Source organism: Zosterops lateralis (assembly GCF_965231275.1).
Source record: "Zosterops lateralis genome assembly, chromosome: 29".
Taxonomy (NCBI): domain Eukaryota; kingdom Metazoa; phylum Chordata; class Aves; order Passeriformes; family Zosteropidae; genus Zosterops; species Zosterops lateralis.
This window is the reverse complement of record NC_139789.1, coordinates 694,579-717,014: the sequence shown is the minus strand read 5'-3', so window position 1 is coordinate 717,014 and position 22,436 is coordinate 694,579. Positions and strand designations below refer to the sequence as shown.

The 22,436-nt window shown below is 46.3% G+C and overlaps 1 protein-coding gene and 1 long non-coding RNA gene across 3 annotated transcripts in view; one reads left to right on the top strand and one right to left on the bottom strand.

Moving 5' to 3' along the window:
- Positions 1-9,341: 9,341 nt before the first annotated feature.
- On the bottom strand, positions 9,342-16,433 carry LOC310920292. Of its 2 annotated transcripts, XR_014591968.1 has the most exons (4): positions 16,365-16,433; positions 12,416-12,597; positions 10,637-10,720; positions 9,342-10,363 (listed from the first exon to the last, which is right to left on the bottom strand). It is a non-coding gene; the product is annotated as an uncharacterized lncRNA (long non-coding RNA). The 2 variants fall into 2 exon arrangements; XR_014591969.1 differs by lacking the exon at positions 12,416-12,597.
- A 2,953-nt stretch (positions 16,434-19,386) lies between these two features.
- ELAVL1 (ELAV like RNA binding protein 1) overlaps positions 19,387-22,436 on the top strand; it is a 41,065-nt gene continuing 38,015 nt past the window's right edge. Inside the window, exon 1 of the mRNA XM_083880095.1 lies at positions 19,387-19,467. The gene's annotated coding sequence lies outside the window, so the exon portion shown is untranslated. The remainder of the gene's footprint in view (positions 19,468-22,436) is intronic.

The following is a 22,436-nucleotide window of genomic DNA, read 5'->3' as shown; positions in this document are numbered from 1 at the left end:
AGTTGTTTTTATTTGATTGACATGGCAGACAGCAGACAATAAATTCAATTTCTTATTCTGCTTCAAATATTGCATAATTATTTCTAGAAAAATACCTAAGGACATCTTTGTGGTGTTAAAAGGGAATGGGTGGGGACCAGGAGCAGGAACAGGGTAATTGTGCTTACTCCAGGGAAGCAGGGAAACAGGAGGAATCAATGACAGCAAGAAGGTAGTTTTAAATCATTCCCATAAGAGGTACATTCTATTTCCAAATGGTTTCCAGTTTGAGTAAACCCAAAACTAGATTATGTTGCAAACTTCTAAAGCAAGATATACCACCTCATTAAAATTTACACAATCCAATGTTCTTGCCAGCATGACAGGTACCAATTCAAAATAGGTGATTTTGCAATGGGGGAAAATAAAAAGTAAGATTTGTTAATTTTGACTCTCTAGAAATAAGGAGGTCTGGAACACTGATAAAAAAGAAACACATCATCTCACCATTCAAAGGAAGCAGGTGAGGTGCTGAAGTCTAGAAACACTTCTGACATTTACTAGAGAGTCAAAGCTGATTCATTAACTTATTATCACTCATTAACTCCACCAATGCCTAGAGATATTTATTAAGGACTGAAACCCATTGTATTACTGAAAAAAAGATCCTCCCTCAGGAATGAAGGTCTGAGATCAATCCCACACACTACTCCTTTAGTCACTTCAGTCAAAGCTTAAGATTGTCCCACTCTGCTCTGCACTGGCGCAGCCTCACCTTCAGTGCTGGGGGCACTTGGGGCACCACAAGATCAGAAGGATCCAAAGATGTTGGAGAGTGTCCAAAGGAAGGACACGGAGCTGGGGAAGACTCTGAGGAGAGGCTGAGGGCACTTGGCTCGTTCAGCTGGAGCAGAGGAGACTGAGGGGAGGCTCCTCGGGGGCTGCAGCTCTTCCCGAGGGGAGGCAGTGGGGCAGGGGCTGAGCTCTGCTCTGGGACAGGGACAGGAGCCCAGGAAGGACTGGAGCTGTGTCAGGGCTTGGATGGAGCTCAGGGAAAGGTTCTTCCCCCCGAGGCTGTCCAGGCTCCCCGGGGAATGGTCCTGGCCCCAAGGCTGCCAGAGCTCCAGGAGCATTTGGACAACACTCTCAGGGATGCCCAGGGTGGGACTGTTGGGGTGTCTGTGCAGAGCCAGGGGTTGGACTGGATGATCCTTGCGGGTCCCTTCCAACTCAGGAGATTCTGTGGTTCTACAACTCAGGTACCCTGACAGCTGACATGGAGCCAGAGGCTTCGCACAGATTGCAGTGCCAAGACAAAGCAAAGCCCTGGCACCCTGACTGTCTGTTGGCCACCAGCCTGAAGGATCAGTCACCAATAACATCTGTGTGTCCGCAGAGGTCTGGGAGCCACAGACACCTGACAGGTACCTCACCGGGGCTACTGCGTTTTACTGCCTACACAGGGAATCAAGACTAGATGACACAAGAGACAGGAAGGCGCAGCAATGCTCACACGGGGGAGAAAATCATGCAGTCGTGATAAATTGACTATGTGAAATCTGTCACAGAGGTATTAGCTGGCAATAAGCACATTGTTGGAGGTTAGAACTTTTCCTTTTTTTTCTCTAGGGGAATTTTCTCCCATTTATTGCCTGATGGTTAGTGACGATACTTTAGAGACAAAAGATCTGCTGCGAGGAGGAGAAGGGGGAAGGGTACAGTTTGCTACCATGCTTTAGCTGGGGTGTTTTCTCTTGGGAAGGGCAGACACATTGTGAGCTTTTGGCTGGGGGGTGACGGGGTGGGCTCAGCTCCTCGCTCGCTCTTGGGACCGGGAGTGACCCGGTCAGGCTGTGCCTGTGGCCACCGCAGAGTTCTGTCCTGCAATGCTTTCTCCGTACTGGCGGGTGAGCTTCTGCTTGCAAGAACAGCTGCTGAACTGGGACCTTTCCAACACCCGACCTCACTCGGACAGGGGATCCCGACCCCCGACCCCTCAGGCTGCTTGCGGCAGCTGCTTGTGCGAGCCCGCCTGCCTCTGCCCAACCCGGCTGCATCCTGCTGCTGCTTCGGGCCTTTTGGCTACGCTTTAACTCAACATCCCACGCCCACCCGGATATCCTGCGGCTCCTGGCGTAGCTCCTGAGTTTTTGCTATAGCCCTGTGGCGATGCAGCTGAAGTTGCGCTACAGCGCCCCCTGCAGCCGCGGGGGAATCATCGCACCCACCGTGCCCGGCTGAGAGCCACCAGAGCCCCTGCCGGCTGTGCCCGGAACTGCACCAAAGGGGAACATGCCTGCGGCCGAGAGACGGCTGGGACTGCGTCTGTGGTTCTGGTGTCACTGGGTTTGTGGTTCTGGCTGGGACTGGGTCTGCAGTTCTGGTGTCACTGGGTCTGTGATTCTGGCTGGGACTGGGTCTGCGGTTCTGGTGTCACTGGGTCAGTGGTTCTGGCTGGGACGGGGTCTGCGGTTCTGGTGTCACTGGATCTATGGTTCTGGCTGGAGACTGAGTCTGCGGTTCTGGTGTCACTGGGTCTGTGGTTCTGGCTGGGACTGGGTCTGTGGTTCTGGTGTCACTGGGTCTGTAGTTCTGGCTGTCAATGGTTCTGTGGTTGTTGCTGCTGCTGTTGTTGTGTGCCTTGTTATACACATATATATACTGGTTACGAACTGTTATTTCTTTTTTCCATATTTTTGCCAGACAGCCCTGTAATTTCAAAGTTATAATAATTTGGAGGGAAGGAGGTCACATTTTCCTTTCCAAGGGAGGTTCCTGCCTTCCTTGGCAGACACCTGTCTTTCAAACTAAGACACACATTCAGGTCTGTCCAGCAGGATATCCTGTCTCCAGTGGTGCTTATAAACAAATGCTGAGCAAAGAGGCAGCACAGAATCCTCCCTCGCAAGTCCCTCTGCTTCAACTGTCAGCCCCCAGAATAACCCAAGTCTGTCATAATTTGTCCTTTGGTAAAGCTCAGAACATCTCTGAAGTACTTGATCAGCCTGCTTTTTTTCCTGTTTAACTTTCTGTAGGCGCAACATCCTTGAGCATCCCACGGATACAGTGCCTATTCCCAGGATCCTCGCCTCCTCCATCTGTATTGAAGCCATCTCCGCACAGCCTCACTGGCAACCCAAGTTTGTGCAGTAAAGGAAGAGACAGCAAAAAATCAGTTCCTATTCAGTGGCTTTCTGCCACTTTAGATCCAGTATTTGCTTTAAATAATCTCTCCAGGCTGAAGAATTCCAGCCTGCTCAGTGATTCTTGCAATGACAACTCTGTTCTGCTTTTGATTATCAAAAATATTTTTTGTTATTGTCACCAGCCCCGGCTCTCCTCACTTCCTACATATCTTCTCCAAAAATCACAGAATTTCTGAGACTGGAAAAGAAATCTAAGACCATTAAGTCCAACCATCTACCCAGCACCACCACCATGCTCACCACTAACCCATGTCCTCAGGTGCCACATCCAAAAAGTTTTTCACCACTTCCAGGGATGACGACTCCACCTCTGTCCTGGACAGCCTGTGCCAGGGCCTGACAACTCCTTCTATGAAGTAATGTCTTGAAGACAAGAGGAACAGAACTGCATACCATCTGTATCCTGAGCACAGGTGAATCGCTATCATTACGCAAAACAGCAGCATAATGTTCTCTGTCCTCTATTTTTGTTCTTAATGTCTGACATTTTATAAGGTAATGCTTTGCAACACCATAAACTCCAATATTTTGCTCCTGAGTGGTGATGGCCAGCATAGCTTCTCATCTTGTGGAAAAGCCAGGAGAGTTTCCCCCAGGCTTTACTTATGTATGTTAATTATTCAGTCATGCATGATGGCTTCCTGTAACTCCTCACATCTGCTCTACAGAGCCATGGATTACGTCACCACCCTGCTCATCTATTTTTCAGATAATAAATATACTGATCCAGACTTCACTGTGTGACTCGTGTCATGCCACACCATGTCACCAGCATCACTTGCTATAATCTGGCAGAAATACCTGCTCACACAGGAGAGAGAAATCAACATAAAACCTACCAGAAACAACTCAAATATCTTAATCTCCAACCGATTAATTCCAAATTTTGCTGTGGTTCTAACAGACATTAATGCATAGAGCCAATTGTGTCCTGGATGTCTGACCTTTTACAGCCAAGAAATTAAGATACCATTACAGAGCTGTAAGTGATACACGTATTCCAAGAACAAAACATGTACAATTCTGTTTTCCTAGTGGTCCATGAAAAATATGGGAATTGCAGTCTTCAGTCCTAGAAGGGATTTCTCTCTGTATGAAATAACACACAGTTTATTCCAAGAGGTAATCTGGTGGCCCCAAGGTTCTCACCCTTCTCTACACTAACCCAGGCAGAGGCAGCATTTCAAACTTTTCCTAGCTTAAAACCCTTACTGACAATCTTGATTTGGAGCAAGAATAACAAAAGGCCATTATGTTTGGCACTTCAGGTCTACAAACTTGCTATCAGTGGCATTAAACGTGGACCAGGTAAAAAATTGCCACTGTGGGGCAGGAGAGCTTATTATTGAGAAGTATGTTTATTATGGGAGCTGGATACTGGTCCTTTTCTTCCCCTGTCCTCTGCAGAATGATTCCTCACTGCTGTGACCATGGAGCATCCACAAAGGTTATGAGCATTTGCTGTTACAGCACAAGTATCTTTACCTGGAGCTCTTTGACACTTCACAGGACTCCTTCCTCCTCCAAACATCCATCCTACACTTGGCAGTAATTTGGTACTAGGCCTTAGAGGTAAATCCTTTGGCTTAAGACAAATATCTAACCTGTATTTTCCTTTTATTTTACTTCTTGTTATAACTCCACTTCGTGATCTTCATGACAAAGATGAAGTAGGTCATCAGTAGATAGGTCAAATTAGCCTGGAGAAATTAGCCTGGGGAAAAGGAGGCTCAGGGAAGAACCTTGTGGCTCTCCACAACTCCCTGACAGGAGAGTGCAGCCAGGTGTGGGTCAGGCTGTGCTCCCAGGGAACAAGGGACAGGAGGAGAGAAACGCCTTCAACTTGTTCCAGGGGAGGTTCATGTTGGATATTAGAGGGAAGTTCTACCTGGAAAGGGTTGTCAAGCCCTTACACAGGCTGTCCAATGCATTAGTGGAGTCACCATCCCTGGAAATGTCTGAAAAACACATGAATTGGTACTTAGGAACACAGACTTGATGATCTTAAAAGTCTCTTTCAACCTAAACAATTCTGTGATTCTAGGAAATGCTAATGACAGAGTGGATTGGAGCTATCACAGCACCATGTGTACTGATGGTCAGTCTAGGCAGTATTCTAATCTCCCAAAGCTTCACAAACTGACAATTTTTTCTTCAAATCTTGAAGAAAAAATCTACTCCTTTATCAGAGCTCTTGATCTGCAGCCAGTGCATATAAGCCTCATGCTTTCAGAAAGAGAACAAAACATTGATATATCCTTATAAACTAAAAGCTGCTGATGAATTTATTCATCCTTGATGCCAAAGCAGAGATCTTCCTATGAAACTGATCAAAAACATTCTATGGGCTCCATTGTCTGCTGAAGTGCTCTCAGTACATAGATTAAAAGAGCAAATCAAAGCAACTCCCTAGTAATGCAGACTCCCAACCAGCCCATTAATTCAAAGCCACAAGTCTGAACAAAAGGTCTGGTTTTTTTCTTGGAAAGCATTAGCAATATATGTCTGTAACGAATCACATGAGATGTAAAGACAATGACTTACTTCATGATCTTCGAAGTATGAGAACAAAATATTCTGCTGAGAGAAAAGTCCATCAGAAATGCTGATACCCACTGCACTTTGCTCTCTGGTGGCAGCAAGGAACAATAAAACAATTCCAATAAACCTCTGCAAAAACAGAACTGCAGAGATTACAGGATTTTAGTCTGGATTTCTGTGTTATACACGCTCATCTTACAGCTCCAGAAAGGCTCCCTTTGAGGAACAGGACTGCAAATTAAACCTAAAGTCTTAAAACTAAATATGTGCAAAGCTGAGGAGCAAACATGCCAGCAGTAAAAGTTCTGGTAGCCAGAGGAAAGGAACTCTGTGGGACATAGCAGTCATTTCTGTGGATAATCACATGGTTTATTTCAGTACATTCCAAAACTGACACTTCTTCTACAAGAAATAAAAACCTGCAAAATCTTCATAACTTGACACTATGCCATACCAGAAAATTTCTAATTTAATTCATCCAGAGCCCTGACTGCCCACAAGCCGTATCCCTTCCTTCTTGAAGCTGCCTGAGTACTTATGTTGGACAGGTCTGTTTTATGTGCTCTATCAGGCAGTCACAGGCGACACTAACCAATTTCTCCTAAAATGATGAAAAATCCTAATTCTAATCCAGGAAATAAATGTAGTTGATGAAAGCTCAGAAACACTACCATGGTGCCACAAAGCCCCTGCCCAAGGATGCAGTGCTGCTGGTGAGGCATTCCTGTCAGGAGTCCCAGGGAATTACTTGGAATAACCTACATCAAAAGCTGAGATTTATTAATCCTGATGCACTATTAACTCCAGAATTACACATGGAGAAACTTGCAGCAGTAAAATTCAAACTGCATTAAACTGCAGTGTAGCAAAGGAAGTTCCAGAATTGGGTTTTCTTTTCATTATCCCATCATCCAAAACCCACATTGGAATGCCAGGATGAACTGTGAAGGCATGGAGAACACTGAAGTTAGTGACGATTGAGTCTTTTCAATTAAACATTTGCCACACAAATTGTAGAGAATCTCAGTCTTTACTGTCTTGACTGTGTTATTGGCATACAAGAAATACTGAGGGGTTGGAGTGTATCCAGACATGAGAATGGAGCTGGAGAAGGGTCTGGAACACCAGGAGAGGCTGAGGAAGCTGGGAAAGGGGCTCAGCCTGGAGGAAAAGAAGCTCAGGGGAGACCTTCTGGCTCTCTACAACTCCCTGACAGGAGGGGGTAGCCAGGTGGGGGTCAAGATCTGCTCCCAGGAACAAATGATAGGACAAGAGGAACCAGCCTCAAGCTGTGCCAAGGAAGGTTTAGGTGGGATATCAGGAAGAATTTCTCCCCTGGAAGAGTGGTGAAGGGTTAGAACAGGCTGCCCTGTTGGAGACACCAACCCTGGAAGTATTCAAAAAATGAGTTGACATGGCACTTGAGGACATGGTTTGGCATGGGAGGATTAGTTTAAAGGTTGTGTTTGATGGTTCTGAAAGTCTTTTAAAGTGTTAATGATTCTATGATAAGCAAATACCATCAATACTGGTTACCAACTAAAACGGCCCCAGGTGTTAATCCATGTTCCCTTCCTGAATGTTTGCTGTTAGGATAGGCTATGGAATAGGTTCCTCTGCCACCAGGCAGGACCACAGCTGTGCCCAGACTAGACAGGGGCCAGAATTCACCTGGGCCAGCAGTGACAGATGCTTACATGGGAGTTTGCTCTCTGGTAGAGCTCACTCCACAGATGAATTTAGGCTTAAACTGTACATGGCCGAGTGCTTAAAAACAAACAAACAAACCAAAACAAAAACAAACAAACCAAAACAAAACACCAAACCAAACCACAACAACAAAACCAACCAACCAACCAAAAAACCCAAAACAAACAAACAAACAAACCCCACAAAAAAAAAAACCAACAAAAAAACCCCAAAAAAACACCAAAAAACCAAACCAAACAAAAAAAAAAAAAAAAAAAAAAAAAAAAAAAAAAAAAAAAAAAAAAAACAACCAAAAAACCCCCCAAAAAACCCCAAAAAAACCCCAAACCAAACCAAAACAAAACAGTCAAAAAAAGTTGTATTTAACAGACCCAGCATCCAGGCAGAGAATGTAGTGATATACCACTTTAGCATTACCCAGCACCTAGGCAATTTGTAAAGACAGACTGGTCAATCCAATGCAGGTCAAACCATGATGTAACACTGAGTCCACAGCTGATTAGACTTGGAACTAAAATAAAGTCACACAAATCAGACAGAAAACGCCAAGGAAATAAACAAATAGCTCTTGAATTCCTAACAATTAAGGGGTTTAAATTGCTAAAATGCTTCTGCTCAGCATGACCAGCTCAAGTTGGTAATCTTAGTATGCTACAAAATAACAAGTAAATGCTGATTTTTTTTGTAGATATTGTTTCAGTTACTGTCTTGGTTTGGAGACAAATTGAGGAGAAAATGCTCTGAAATGAGTGTTTCGTCTAAAGAGAAGGGCTCCAGTAATCCCTTTTGCCAATGAGTAATGGATACCAGTGGGTGAAAGTGAAAAAACCCCAAACTGTTTATTAATGAAAAAAAAAAAAATCCAAAAAGGTGCCTGCAAGGCACAGAAAAGTACTGTATAAATGCTAGATATGGAAGTTTCAAAACCTTAACCACATCCCCCACCAGAGTGCTGGCTGGGACACAGAGATGGTGGCTGCCTCTTTTTGTCTCAGGGAATGGGAGGAACAGGAGCTCACACAGCCAGTCGGGCAGGATAAATGGAAACCTTTATGGCATTAGTCTCTTCCTCACAGCAAGAAAAACTAGTAGTTTTTAGGGTCCTTTATTGTGTGGATTCAGCTTCTTCAGGGTGGCCCTCCACCATCTCCCTGGACAGACCATAAAACCCCCCAAAATCGAAACAGTTCAAGGAAAAACAACAACAACAAAAACAAACAAACAAACAAAAAAAATCACCTGCCAAGAGGGTTCCTGGTACAGCCTCCAGGCTAGGGGAAAGTTAAAAACAACCCTTCTTGCTTCAAGCTGGCAAAAAACTAATCCAACAAAAGGAACAATGTAGTGTCCTGACCCATGCCGCAGCCCAAACACCTGGAGAGAGGGTTTGAAACAAACCATGCAGGAGCCCAAGGCTCCCTGCCCCACCCCAGGTCCATCTTAGAGCTACAGCAGCCATTTTTGGGCATAAAGCAGACGATTAGGGAGTAAAGTATTATCATAAAATCACCCCATGACAATTACAAAAAAAAGCTGCTCCTTTGTCTATGTGGACAAACTGGCAGCAGCTCAGACCCCAGGAGTTACCATAGCTATGCTGAGCATTTCTGAAAGAAAATATAACCTTGCAGTTGCTACCTTGGAAATTGTATGGCAGAGCTGATTCAGAAAGTGAATAAATGATCTTTTCATGTGTCTCTAAGTCATTAACTTAGAATCCTACTTCTGCATTCAGCAGCTCTAATTTGCTGTTAGCTTTAAATTAAAGCCAAATTATGCAGATCAGCTGGGTCATGGCAGTGGGGAAGTGTTACCCCTTCACTTAGAGGATTCACACATTGAGACGTGGGTGTGGACCCTCACAGAGGACAAGCAGGCAGCAGCAGGGTCAAACATGGAAGGCTCTTTATTTCTCTGACTCCATTCTTATATACACTTTTTACAGAAGGCCAGGATTGGCCCAAGGAGGTTACAACCTCCTGACTCCATTGATCACTGTTACTTTCAATCAAGTTCTCCTCTCAGAGAAGAACTATGCAAAACATACAGATAAATTCTAAAAATACATATAGTTTATATCAAGCAGCGTGAGAATGGTGCTGCAAAGGTTCAAACACTTGAAAGCAAGAAAATCAGAGGCGACAGGGAAGCACATGTAGAAACCCAAAACTGAAGGAAGGAAAAGCATTAAGTTCCATTAGTTGTAACAGCTAAGAGAACAAGGTCTCTAAAAGGATGTTGTTACATTGCATGAGGAAAACTGATACAAGAATCTGCTCTAAAAGCCTTTATCACATCATACAGTCTCTCACTACCGAGGAAGGCAGAAAACTATCAGAGCATTCCCCCTCTTGCTGTACCTCCATCTCTCATGCATATTCTATTCTGAGGCATGGTTCACCTCAACAATCAAATAATAGAGCTTTTATTTTTATAAAGTCAACATTTGCAAAGATTTTACAAAGATTTTATAGTGTCAGTTTTTTCCATGCTTAGTTATTTAAGTGCAAACGTGAAGTTACTTCTTCCAGCTTCAGAAATTATTGAAATTGGGTCACTAGCAAAAAGTTACATTTAAAACAAATAATTTTAAAACTTGATACTAATATTACTGTAATAATTGAAAGCATTAGTTTCAATTCATAAGAAGAGCCTTGAAGACAGAAACAAGAATCATCATGCCTTGTAAAGAGACTTCAAAAGGTATAGAAGAATTTGTACACCCAAAAATCCATAAACTCAAAAAGCACTGTGCTGCAAGTCTTTAAACTCTGACAGCTTTCCATCCTCCCCAGATATAGGATTCCGTAATTTGAAAAGAAATCTGGGTCTACATCATGTCCTCAGCTTCAGTTTAGCATCAGATTTAGCTCCTCAAATAAACCAAACCTTGAAGTGCAGGTGTCTTCTAATGAGCAGAGTAACACCTTTAAAAAATAAAGCAATACAGAGGTGAAGACCTTGTCATTTTTATAAAGAGAAATTATTTAGTCACATTGGCTTTTTACACAGCACTGTTATTAAAAGTCAGTTTAGAGTTTTATCTAATAGCTAGGTAAGTAGCAAAGATACAAACATCAAATGCATGAGCTTAACCTATAAAGTAGGGAAAAAATATTTTTTATTGCTCTCAGGCAGATCCTGAGGCATTATGATGTCACAGGAGAGACTCTGACTTTCTTCAGCAGTCCAGTGCTCACCTGGTTCAAACTGCATTGGACCTCTTCCCACACCACATCCTCCAGGCAGTAGCAGCAACATCCACATCCACTGACGAACTTGGACTGAATCACAAGAGGTCATGTTGAGACACAGCAGACCAAAAGTACAGGACAATTAATTATCATATAGTTGTCATTTAAGACAGGTTACAGTTACCCACATCACAACCAGCTCGGCAAGCTGTGGAGGAAGGACGAGAAGGGGCTGTCAGCATCAACACTGGGATGCGACACCATCACATCACGTGAAGGCCATGTCAGAGGCCTGGGGCCATTTAGAATCAGTCTAGGCCACAGCTGAGTGCTCATACGTGACCATGGTGGCTGACATGCCTCAGCTTCAACTAGGGATAAATTTTCCCCAGGAGCTCCAGTGCTTTGCAGCACCTCCAAGCTGTTCTTGTGAGGGATATTTGAGAGATTGTGCTTGGCTTCTGTCATGGAATCTTATAAAATTTTGCCAGAGGAGGTTTAGATTGGATATTAGGGAAAGGTTCTCCCCCTTGAGGGTGGTTGGGCACTGAATAGGCTCCTCAAGGAACGGTCACAGGCCCAAGACTGCCAGAGCTCCAGGAGTATTTGGACAGCAGTCCCCAGGAGAGATTGCTGAGGTGCCTTGTGCAAGGCCAGGAGTTGGACTTGATGATCCTTTTTGTCCCTTCCTACTCAGGAGATTCTATGAATATATGATGCTATGAAATAATATATTCAAATGACATTTGAATATCATTTGAATATATTATTTAAATAGAAGCCATTTAAAGCAGATAAATCAATTAAGTATTGGCCAGTATTGAATACAAATTCATGATGTCAGATGGAGCTGGTGCTACTCAACTGACTTGAGAATTTTGAAGACTTTGGAACACTTACTCCAGATATGGAATCCCTCACACACTGAGGCAAGGGCTATCAGCTTCCAGGACTCCCTTGGGCATCCCAACCCACAGGAAGAGTCCTCAGCTGGAGACCTACTGCTCCAAGGAGGACTGACCCCACTGACAGCCCTGGCAGGGCTCCACCATAGCCCAGTGAGATCTGACCTATGGTCAGTTATGGTCATGCTCACCCTCCCTAGAGGGCTCTGACCTGCTGCCCACCACAGCCACTTGGAAATGTGATGGGGTCCAGCCTGCACAGAATGATTAGTGATTCATCCCTGAAACCATGCCAGAGCTCAGGCCAATCGAAGGTCCCTGCTGGGGGGAGCACCTGCACAGGTGCTGAGGACATGCATCTCCTGACTGCTCTGACTGGAATTTGTGCCTTTGAGGGGCACAACTAATGTGAGTCATGTGAGCGGACATCCTTAAAACACCTCACCTATTCAGAAAAGTGTTGAGCATATTGTTGGAAACACAAACAAAATATCCCACCCATCAGCAGTACCACCGGACAGTTACACACATGTGACACAGCAACCAGCACAGCCACACACTGACCAGCACAGCGTCCTTCTGATGTTATTCCCCAGGGCTGGGGCAGCTCTGCAGGTGGGGTCTCACCTGAGTTGGGCAGAGGGGCTGCCCACGCTGGGGGCTCAGCCCTGGGGGGGTTTCTGGGGTCAGTGCCCATGACCAGGGCAGGTTGAGCCTCTCACCCACCAACACCCCTGTGCTGGTTTTGCATTTATTGACATTTGGTGAGGAAAGGAAGACACCTTCAGAAGTGATTTGTCTAAGAAAAGCAGTGATTAAGCCAATCAGTGACTAGGTTTGAATATTGGCATCTGATGAAACCACTGGAAAGTTGACATACCTCTGGGAATACACATGTTAAAAATCGGGAAGAACCTCGGGAAGTTTTTTTCCCTTCCGGCTTGGGAAGAGGTAACAAGCAGGCCCGGCTCCCTTCTTGCTTCAGTGGCCAGGCTGAGCAGGTCTTGCTGAGGTGTCAGGCCCTTCCCAGGAACCTCACTGGGCCCTGGGTCAGGGCTGGGCCTAGAGGCCGAGCAAGGGATGGAGACGAGAGAACGCTTCATCCCGGCCGGATCGGGCCTCCAGTGGGTGTTATCCTGCCGCTAAGCTGCCGCCCCCCATCGCAACCCGCAAGGCCTAGCAGGGCCTCGCCGGACCTCCAGGGGCTGCCAGGCAGAGGAAGGGGGGGAAGCCCCTGCCGCAGGCATGCTACTGGTGAGATCCTCGCCGCTTCCCCGGTTTTAAAGAATCCTCTACTATAAACAGCTCCAGCCACCGTTACTAAGCTTTGCTAAGGGAATAGCCCCAGCCCTACAAGAGATCATGCAGCTTGAGACCAGGGGCGGCTCTGCACTGCCCAGAAGAAACCATCATGACCTCCGCAGGCATCGGGCGAGAATATTAACTCTTTCCTTGCACAGATGAAACTTGCAAAACATTGAATCCTCTCTGAGTGAGAGAAAAGGACAGAATGAAGACATGTAGAGAGACAATATGAAGACTCTAAGGTCAGAGAAGGAGGAGTTTCATCCTAGATGGAGGAGAATGAGGATGAAGGAGATGCCTGCTTTTAGGCTGGAATTCTTTTGTAAGGCCATGATGATGGACTGTGATATACTAGAATATCCCTCTAAGTTGTGGAAGACATGGATGAGGAGATGTGTGTTCAAATTGCAGATAAGAGAAAAGGTATTCATGTTAAAGCAAATGAATATTGAAGTAGCTGTGATCTTATGAGAAGCTTGAACAGAGAAAGATGAGATGAAGACCTGCCCCCAGGAAGAGAAGAAGACCTCTGTTTCCAGACATAAAATTATCTCAGAGAGAGATGAAGAGAACCTTTGCTTTTGAACCACTCATCCTTAAAATGGTACCCTATGAGTTTACATGGCCCATAATGCAGCTGTGGGAAGGCTGCATGATATGGGAGAGACTTCATAAATACAGATTCTTGGGCAGCTGCTATTTGTGAGAATTAAAAGCAGCAAGAGAACTGTTTTTATGTGGGGGAGTTTCCATGGCAGACCAAAACAGACTTCTCTCTCTAAAAGAACTGATGAAAGACTATTTTTAGAGGTGGTAAACTGACCTAAGTTCTATCTCTGCATGCTGTCAGTGAGAAAGAAAAGAAGTTGTTGGGGGAGAGGAGAAGGGTTTTGAAGGTTTTTTTTTAAAGGCTTTATTCTGATTCTTATTAATTTTTTCTCTCTTGTAGTTTTGTTAATTAAGCTTTCTTTATACCCTTTAAAGTTAGAGCCTACTTTGCTTTTTCTCCTAATCCTATCTTGCAGCAGAAAAAGAGTAAATAATTCTAGTGAGCACTCAACCCACTACAACCCCCAAGTCCTTCTCCCAGGGGCGGTTTCTGATGCATTCTCTGGGTTTATGCTTGGAATACTTGATCTCAATGATGCCTTAAGTTTTAGCTTTCATGTTTTTTAGATTCTATGTTGCCTAGGGGTGTAGTTCTAAGCCTCATATTAAGTGCTAGTAAGCTCTCTTCACAGAGTAGGTAGACAAAACAAATCCTTTTCCTGCTGAAGACCAAGGACGAATACAACTTTCAGGCCCAAAAGCATAGACAACAGTGGACTGAAGAAGGAAAACAATAAAGGATGAGACTTTATATAACCTGGAGCTGTAATTGGAAAATTAGATCCTAATACACAAAGGGACCAAAACTTATAAAAGTGTAAGACCTCGTGACCAGTCCATTTTGTGACCATTTTAAGTCCACCTGAGGTGTAGCCCTGGTCAGGCCCTTGTCCTGCCCATGGTGTACCCTAAAGACCTTTCAATAAATATCCACTTTATTCTCTAGTTCTGTCCAGTGTCTGGGTGGTAGGTTTTGTCAAAGATTCAAAAGTACTGAAAAAACAGGTGCTTTCCCTAAGCTGTTGGAGAAACAAAAAAAAAGTAAATTAATCAGTGTGTTTACTGTGCATTTTACTACTGCTTAATATCTTCCGGGAAAATGGAGGACTGGAAAATGATGATAAATGTAATTAATATTGTCTAACTGACAGTCTGACAAAGCCTTTTTCACATCAACAGCTCACTAGACAGATAAAATTACACTACAAATTCATTCACCACCAGAATAAAACTACACACAACCACAAGCTTCATAAATTATGAGCTTGGAATAAAGATGACTCCTGGAAACCAGGAAAGCTTCTGGCTTGCTTCCTTACATTTTGTTGTTTTTCTGCTAAATCTTTTACCTACTGATAAATTTTAAAGGAGATAATTTCAGAAACTAGGCTAATAGATAGTGGCTGCTGCACAACAAACACCGAGGGGGGAACATATACAAAGGTCATTAATACATAAAGGAAAAGAAAAACCAAAGAAAGAGTGAGGGAAAAATCAGCTTCAATAACAGCTTATAATAACTGCACATTTAAATTGAATTAAAATGATTCCACATCTATCCGCAAATGATTAAGTGTGGCTGGTTTAATTAGAACAGCTCAATGCAGAGCAACCTGAACCGACACATTCCTCAGTCAATGTGCTACTGGTGACAGTGCTGCTTCAGAGCTCACATGGCCATGCCTGGTGTTTTCTGCATTGACCTCAGGAATCCACAAAAAGTTCTACAAATCACTGGGAATGTAAATGGGTGTGATCTTTCTGCAGCACAACTTGAGACAAACATGCTCCAGGTGACATAATTTACCTCACAAGTGAAATGACAGCAGAGGCAGAACAAGAACAGCAGTTATAGGTAACCTCAGTGAAAGTGACTCCTATGGGAGTGAAGTGGCAAGGATGAGTCCACCCTTCTGCAAATGGCCAGAAGGGAATTCCAAAGAGGGCAAACTGCTCCAGACAGTGGATATTATTCCATCTCGGGAGGAAATGACACTTGAAACAAAGACAAAAGCATCAAGGAACAGGACACCAGGAAGATTGAGAAGAGCACAAGGGAACACCAAGGAAAGAAAAAGCAGAGTTATCTACAGGGATGCTGTCACTGAAGCAATACAGAAGCCCTCAAGTCTGGGTGATGGACCCACAAGCCCAAAGATGAGGGATCAGAAAGTGTTGATAAGCAAAGCCTTGGAACAGAGCTGGGGCATGTGTTGAGAGAGATAGGGGTGAACCAGAAGATAATGGAGAACAGGGGTTAAAAGCCAGTAGAGAGGAAGACACAGGAGAGTGAAGGTGATATCATAAACATAAGAAATCAGAGAACAACATGTGAAACCTTAAAGAAAGGAAAGAAATCCAGACACTGAGGAGCCAAGGAGGGATGGCTGGAAGGCGCCAGGACACCTTTCCAGGAGGGAAGCATAGAATCAGGGAATAGTTTGGGCTGGAAGGGACCTTAAAGCCCATCCCACTTCACTCCCTGGTGTGGGCAGGGACATCTTCCACTATTCCAGGGTGCTACAAGCCCCATTCAACCTGGCCTGGAACATGTCCAGGGATGAGGCAGACACAGCTGCTCTGGGAAACCTGTACCAGGGCCTCTCCACGCTCACAGGGAACAAGTCCTTCCCAATATCCCATCTAACTCTACTCTGTGGCAGTGGGAACCCATTCCTTCTTGTCCTAGCACACCAGGCCCTTGTTCAAAATCCTTCTCCAGCCCTCTTGGAGCCCCCTTCAGCACTGGAAGGGGCTCTGAGGTCTCCCCTTCTCCAGGCTGAACATCCCCAGCTGTCTCAATATGGAACAAGGGTAGGAGATGAGGGCAGTGGCAGCTGCCTAGGATGCTCCAGCACTCGCAGTACCCGCAACATCCCTGTGCCCTGGGGTCAGCAGCCTCTGTAGGGACTCACAAAGACTGCCCAAAATATTCCACGCCAGGCCAGCCGCTGCCGCCATTTCACCCGGGCTCGGTGGGAGCGGGACGCGTCGTGGGCGGGTTCATACCAGACTCCGCCCCCTCCCGCGGCTCCGGCGCTCCCGGCCGCCATTTCAGAGCCGCGCCGGGATAGCGAGTTGGGTTATCCGGCGGCGGCGGCGTCGCGGCGTCGCTGGGGCCTAACAGCACTACCGGGGAGGAACAGTGCTGCTCTCTGGGGCCTCGCAGCACTCACAAAGCGGCCGGAGTCTGCGGCCCCAGGGGCTACGGAGCCGGCACTGCCCAATGCAAGCGCGTCTGGGGCGGCCGCTCACAGCTGTGAACGGGGAGAGTACATCCGAAGCGGGGCGGCTCCTGTGTGGCGTCTGCGCCGTTAGGAAGCCACCCATCCACCTTTCCTGTAATCCGAAATGCCCAGTCGAGGGCATTTGGCTCGTTCAGCTGGAGCAGAGGAGACTGAGGGGAGGCTCCTCGGGGGCTGCAGCTCCTCCCGAGGGGAGGTGGAGGGGCAGGGGCTGAGCTCTGCTCTGGGACAGGGACAGGAGCCCAGGAAAGGCTGGAGCTGTGTCAGGGCTTGGGATGGAGCTCGGGGAAAGGTTCTTCTCCCCGAGGCTGTCCAGGCTCCCCGGGGCCTGGTCTCAGCCCCAAGGCTGCCAGAGCTGCAGGAGTGTTTGGACAACGCTCTCAGGGATGCTCAGGGTGGGACTGTTGGGGTGCCTGTGCAGGGACAGGGCTTGGGATCAAGGATCCCTGTGGGTCCCTTCCAATTCAGGACGTTGGGATTTTATGATTTCATGTTTATTCATAGCTAGGTACAACCATTTGTCCTTGTGCTGCTGCTTCCATCTTTCAATTCCCACTGCGCATTTCCCTCCTGTGTCAAAACCATGTTCACCAAGGGCTTCCTGGGTCACTCTCTTTGCACGGAGCTTTTTTAATATTTCAGGGTATCCCAAGAAATGCCATGATCAAACATATCTGTGGCATTCATCTTGAGGTGATTTCAGACATGACCCATGGCTTTAAGTTGCTAAAATTCCACGTTGTAAAACCTTCAGGCTGATTTTCATATTGAACTGAAACACTGTAACAGACCATTAATATATTTAGCAAAAAGATGACACACTGTTTCAAAGGACAACACCTTTTAATTGCCAGCACATCTTAAATTAGTGTTTATGGTGATAGATGAAATTGTGAGATTGCAAATATGCTTTCAAAAGATAAAGGCATCAATGCCCTGTGCAGTGTTGTGCTCATGGCCTCAATTTTTGAAGATTTGAGACCCTTCTCTTGTCCAAGAATGGGATTGTTAATTAAAACCTGGATGATACAAGGAAAACATCGAATTTGCAGTAAAAGAAAGCTGCCAGTGATGTGAGTGACAATATTGTGATTTTGGGGCTGGCAGGATGAGCAAATAACAGATGCACAAATGTCTTTAATTTTTTATAAGGCTTTGAAGGATATTTCCAAACCTGTCAGGCATGGAATTTTCATGCAAGGATTCCCCATCCGCACTGAGAACTATAGTAGAGAGGAAAAGAAAATGGCAAGGTTTTTAGCATTGCTCTTAATCTAATATCCTCAGCGGGCTCTTCATGGAGCTGACCATTAGGATCTCTGTCACACTGTAGCCATTGGATATGGCAGAGGCTGGGCTGCCCCTGGCTGTCACATATGGAGGATTAGAACATGGCACAATGTAACAGTTCCATTTGAAGGAGTATCTGGAACAGGTTTCTGGGCAGTTAAACCGGAAAACATCAGTGAACCATGTTGGGAATTTACCAGACAAAATCTTGCTAGAGGCCACATCAGCATAGGCAGAGAAAAGATGTTTGTATTTTCATAGTGTAATTTGCCACGTATTCCAGTAGACAGAGTATTTCCACATGTGTACACAGAAATGCCAAAGAACACAAACTCCTGTCTTGTTGCAATTCCCATCCTTCAGGTGAGATCTCCACTCTTCTAGACTCGAGAAAGGAGCTAGAGAAGGAGAAATTTGATTTTCAGGTATGTCACTCAACTAAGTAAAACTCAACTCATGAGTCATCTGTGAATGAAAAGGAGCACCACGTATTGTAATGCAGAAATATTCTGATTGATTTTCCCCAAGTTGAGTACTTTAACACAGGATTTACAGATCCGAAGCTTACATGTCACACACTAAGCATGCTGCTTTGTACCAGGGTATTACTGCAGAGTACTGTGGGCAATGACAGAAAGACTTATTTTTCTGCAGAATAGTGGAATTTTACTCTCAAAGATGACTCTTATGCAGTGGAAATATGTGTAGATACAAAGGGATGCCCTTGGCTACGAAATGTGGAAATGGAAGACGGAAAACTCTTGGGCAGCTGGTCGCTTTAGGGTGCTGCAGAATTTCTCAGAGCACAGGGAAGTGCTGGCCACCAGTTTCTTTGGCAGATCATCATTTGCATCTCATTTACACAGGAAGCATTTAATCTCTTAACTGGTCACCAGCATTCCCTTGGGTTGTGCCCGGGGAAATTCCTCCTGTGCCCGGGCTCGGGGTGGCACTGGCCCTCACGCGTGGAAAAGCTCGGCTACCGGGAGCGCTGTCCGCAGCCGGTGGGCCCAGGTCTGCCGTGCTCCATCTTCCACCCGAGCCAGGTTCCCTGGCACAGAGCACCACTCGCGTTTCTCCTTCTCCAAGAACCCAGCTAGCCACAGAAGGCACGTTCTCCTCCGGGCTCTTTTCCACAAGAACAGTCGGACGCGCGGCCGGGGCGCACCGGCCCTTCTCAAAGCCCCGAGCCGTCCCCAAGAGATAGCTCTGGTAACGCCGCCGCCTCTGCGGAGCGGCCGCGGCCCAGCCCCCGGTCCCGGTCCCGATCCCGCTCCCCTCCCCCCAGGCGCGCCTTAGGCTCCGCCCCCGGCCAGCACTTGACGGACCGGCAGAGGAGCCAATGGTGCGCAGGGCACGTGCGCTCGGTAACCAATGGGTGTCGGCGGGCGGTGCGGGGGCGGGGCCGTGGCACTGGAGCGGCTCGTTGTGCGCTGCGGACCGATCGCCTCCCGCTGCCCGGGCCTGGCCGCCGCCGCTGCAGGTGAGGCCGCGCGCGGGGCCGCGGGACCGCGCTTGAACAGCCCCAGCGGCACCCGCGGAGCTGGCGCGGGAAGGAGCGGGCGACAGGGCCCGGGCGGCCGGGCCGAGGCCTAGGCCTGGCGGGGGAGCCCGGGCCTGTGGGGGGAGGGGCCGCGGGGCAGCGCGGGCCCGGGGTGGCGGGCGCTCAGCGGGGTCGCGGCTTGCGGGGCCCGCAGGAGCCGGATGGGACCCGGGCGAGGAGCAGGTCCCGAGGCCACCGCGCTCGCGGCGGGAAGGCCGCGGGTCGCGGTGCCGCTATGCGCCGCGGGTCCGCGCCGCCTCTCAGGGCCTTTCTCCGTCCGGTTAATGGCCTCATCTTTCATGTTTATTTTTCCCGTGTCTGTGTGGACACAGCTTTAAGATCTCCCACGCTGGTTAGGAGTGGCACCTCCTCGTTGACTGGCGGTACCCGAGGGTCCATGCCAGCGCGGTCATTGTCGGTTGGCTTCAGTGCTAGCCGCGGGTCCGGTGATGGTGTGGCGGGCGTTTGGGGCTGCGGGAATCATGGCTAAAGCAGCAGCCACTGTTGTTTGTGCTCGTGGGAGCAATTCAAAGCAGAGCATTTGCTCTGTTTTAGCGGTTGGGAGAGATGAGTCTGTCCTAGGGGCCGTTTCACGGCAGTACGCAATGAGGGACATGCCGCGGGGAGGCGAGTGCTCCTTCTGGGGTCTACGCTGCTGGGAGTTCAGAAGCGTTTGTTGGGCACGGAGCTGTATCCGCCACTTGCTGGAAAAGGAAGCACGGTTTTTTGCAGGAGGACTTGCACTGGGATCCTGTTATCACTTAATGAGGCACCTGTGGAAGACAAAAGAGGAAAGAGTTGGGAATGGTAGGGATGAATACCTGTTGTTATATTTGGTCACTTTTTGAGGTCTTTGTAATTTTGTTCATTTTACTCCTTGACTTGTGGGTGTTGACTGCTCATATTGCTCGGCTCTCACCTCTACGAGCCGTTGTTTCCCTGGACTCATGTTTTAACTACTTTTTTTTAATCGAGTTGTCTGAACAGTTCTGTCATTTGTGTATTCCCCATTACAACTAGGACGATGCACACGTTCTATAGTCTTTATCAAACCTGTGGAGTTGATGGGATTTTCTGTTGAGTCCTGGGTTATGTCTGTGTGTGTGATGAACAATAAAATCAGGAGTCCTGAGGCTGCAGGTCTGTACTGCATGAGATGTTACTGTGAGTGTCCTGATTTTTGTTCTGAAGCAGAGAAACGGTGTGTATAATTATCCCAGTGCTCTTGTGGTTTCCATGATTCAGGGCATTCAGCGGTCTGGAGTTAGAGCTGTGATTGCAGTAGGCTCTCCCCAGACCTGACTGGAATATGAACTGGAACATCTTAAGTTGATGTGTTTGGTAAAAGTGTTGTACAGTGAATTTATAGCCCTGCTGTGTGTGGTTTTGCAGGAATACATGAACTCCTTAGGGAGTTGTCTGGTGCAGTACCAAGTTTGTGAAAACAGCAGCAGCAGCAGTAAGCACAGTCTGAATGGAAATGTGAATGTTGTGTGTAGCAGCTTTTCTGCGTTTGTTGAACAATGTCTGGTGCTGACATGAACTTAATGTGAAATGTACTCTATGCTCTGAATTCAAGCACTCTTTTCCTTCTGTTTCTTACATGTTCTATCACTTTTTTTTTTTTCCCTGGAAAAAGCCCTCCTTGTCTTGACCTGAGACATGCCATTTTACTTTCAGAATCCATCTCTTTCAGCTGTTGTACCAGCCTACTTTCTCTCCTGAAGCTTTGGTTTCTGTCTTGTTTCTTGCTTATTTGTTGTGAGCTCTCTGATTTGATACTCAAAGTTATTGGCTGTCACTCTGACCACATGTGGATAAGCTGCCTGTGAAGTTGGTAAGACATTTAGTCACTGACTATAGAAAGCTCAAACTTGCTATGTTTTCAGACTTCGAGAAGTTTAGAGAAGCTGTTCTTTCTGCACTTCCAGGTACTTTAGAAGTAGCTTGAAAGGTGTCGGCAGGAAAGTCCTGCCAATTTAAGCATTTAGAGAGAATGACAGAGTTCAGCAAAGGAGAGGTGGTACATTTTGCTTGTGCTGACAATGATCAGGGCACTTCTGTCTGATGTGCAGTCCTGTATTCAGCCACCTGCAAGCCTCAAACTACTGGCCTAAATGATCCATTTGATTATACAGCCTTATTTTATGTAGGTGATGTATGCAAAAATAGATTTTAATTTATTTTTTTTTAAGGGATAGGGTGGAAATAAGCTGTACTGAGAAGGCAGAGACATTCTTCATGTGTTGTGGGTTTGCTGCCTTTGGGTTTTTTCATTTGTTTTGTTTTTAATATTAATAGCAGTGCCATAGTACTACAAAGGTATAATTTTCCTATCTCTTACTGCTTCCATGGCCTCCATGTAGAAACACAGGGCAAACCACAGTGTCTCACCAGGCCCTCAGAGTTGGGTTTTTAGCTCGTTGTTTTGTGCTGGTGAGCAAGTTGGATGCTGTCTTTTCTTCCTGCTAGTCACTTGCCTTCCTGCTCCATCAAGTTGAAAGTATCTGAAGATGGGTCAGTGTTATCCAAGGTTGGATCAGTGTGGAGCAGCTGTTGTCAGAAAGTGTCTGGAATCTGTAGTTCTTAAGTCCACTTCTTCTCATTGCCTGCCTTCTACCTCAGAAAGGAATCATTCCCTCACAGCACAGTTGTCTCCAGATGTCTTTTGTGTAGGTGAAAAAAAATGCCAAAGGCAATATATAGACAATCTGACCCTGTCTAGAAAAAGGAAGGGAATAAATTATTTATTATTTATTTTTTTAATATCTGTTTATCATAAAACTGTTTGTTTAAAAATGCCAGTGCAGAAGGTGAGATAGTCTAGGCCGCACAAAGTTCTTCACTGTTTCTTCCCTGCGTAAGAACTTGGTGGTGTTAGCTGGCAGCATCTTTGACCCAGGGACAAA